Source organism: Trichechus manatus, unplaced genomic scaffold (genome assembly GCF_000243295.1).
Source record: "Trichechus manatus latirostris isolate Lorelei unplaced genomic scaffold, TriManLat1.0 scaffold00057, whole genome shotgun sequence".
In the NCBI taxonomy this organism is placed as follows: domain Eukaryota; kingdom Metazoa; phylum Chordata; class Mammalia; order Sirenia; family Trichechidae; genus Trichechus; species Trichechus manatus.
This window is the reverse complement of record NW_004443993.1, coordinates 7,714,202-7,716,011: the sequence shown is the minus strand read 5'-3', so window position 1 is coordinate 7,716,011 and position 1,810 is coordinate 7,714,202. Positions and strand designations below refer to the sequence as shown.

The window sequence follows — 1,810 nt, the reverse complement described above, 5'->3', positions numbered from 1 at the left end:
TGCAAGAAAACACGTGATACAAATGCACAGGGGGAAGTAGCAGCTCTTGACCTGTTTTATGAAATTCACAGGGGGAGGTGGCACCTCTGGACCTGTTTTATGAAATTCACTGGGGACGTGGTACCTCCAGATCTGTTTTATGATATAGTTTCTCAATAAACAATCACAATGTGAAAATTAAAATCAGTAGCTACTTTAAAGTACTTTCCAACTGGACTTCCTCTTTGGGGAATTTTCTTTTGATGCTCAGGTTTTCTCAAAAGGTCTAATATTCCTCCATCTGAGAGTCTAGTAAGTTAATAAGTTTTATCTAGAACCTATTTTTTCTGTTAAATTGATTTGATCTTATCAAAAATTGCTATATATGCTTTAAGAAACTAGGTTCCCCATATTCTTGTTTTGTGTGGTATAAGCCTGTTTTTTGAGCTGACCTTGCATACTGGTGAGTTTATGTGGTCTTTCTGTCTCGTTCTGTTCTGAGAGCTTGCTTCTGGTCTTGAATGTTCTGTCTGAGTGTGTCTTGTATCTGATTAGAGGATATGGCTGACAGTTGCTGTTTTTTGTATGGCTGTCTTAAAACCTCAGTTCTTTCCTAGTCCAAGAAAAACTGTGTCTTGTGTCTGTCTTATGATGTAGAACGCTTGCAAGAGATAAAGACTATGTCAATCTAAAAAGTGAAAGCTTTCTAAGTAACTTAAGCTAGATATTATGAAATATGTTTTATTTAAGGAAAAAGGTAATGTAAAACTAGCAATTCCAGAATGGGAAAGGGAGGCATAGGACAGGCCTAGAGAGAGAGAAAAAAAAATCTACCCAAGAAATGATGGATTCATTTACAAAATTGCTAAAAATCTTTGGTATTTACTGGATAAATAAAAAGTTGTGATAAAGAGGAAGTAAAAGTGATTACCAAGAGAATAATAAAAGGGAAAAAATTAGTTATCTTTTGTCTTTCAAAATACCTAAGCCAGCCTAAGCATACCTAAATGAATTTGGGATGACTAATTCTTGTCTCTAATCATGAGCCAAAAATAAAGAGGCAGGGTAGCGTCAGGCCTCCTTGGCCCCAAGCATCTGAGGTCTTATAGCTCCAGGGAAGCTTTTGAAAGACCTCTCACAACTAGATATGGACTTTTTTAAGACAAAAGAAAATTACTGTCTTACGATAACAGACCATCAATTCTTCATACACAAGTTCAAGTTGAAGCTGAAGAAAATTAGAGCAATTCCATGAGAGCCAAAGTATTACCTTGAGTATATCCAACTTGCATTTAGAGACCATCTCAAGAATAGATTTGATACATTGAACACTAATGACAGAAGACCAGAAGAGTTGTGAAATGACATCAATGACATCATACATGAAGAAAGCCAGTGGTTATTACAAAGACAGGAAATGTGCTCACTTCGGCAGCACGTATACAAAAATTGGAACAATACAGAGACGATTAGCATGGCCACTGAGTACAGATGACATACAAATTTGTGAAGGCTTCCATATTCTTACACTAAATAGACAATAGATAAGTGGTAACTTTGGTGAAGGATAAGACAAATACACAATACTGGGGAAGTCAGCACAACTTGTACAAGGCAAGGTCAAGGAAGCTCCATAGACACATTCAAACTCCCTGAGGAACTGAATTGCTGTGCTGAGGGCTGTGGGGACCATGGTTTCAAGAAACATTTGGCTAAATTGGTATAATATAGTTTATAAAGAAAATGTTCTACGTTTTTACTCTGGTGAGTAACATCTGGGGTCTTTTGAGCAACCATCTAAGATACTTCACTGTTCTCATCTTGTCTGGAG

The 1,810-nt window shown here is 36.8% G+C and overlaps 1 protein-coding gene and 1 non-coding gene across 5 annotated transcripts in view; one reads left to right on the top strand and one right to left on the bottom strand.

Moving 5' to 3' along the window:
• LOC111820964 (uncharacterized) overlaps window positions 1-1,810 on the bottom strand; it is a 35,693-nt gene that overhangs the window by 13,581 nt on the left and 20,302 nt on the right. The gene's annotated exons all lie outside the window — the stretch shown is intronic.
• On the top strand, window positions 1,399-1,505 carry LOC111820980 (U6 spliceosomal RNA). The gene has a single exon (XR_002824469.1). It is a non-coding gene; the product is annotated as a U6 spliceosomal RNA (small nuclear RNA).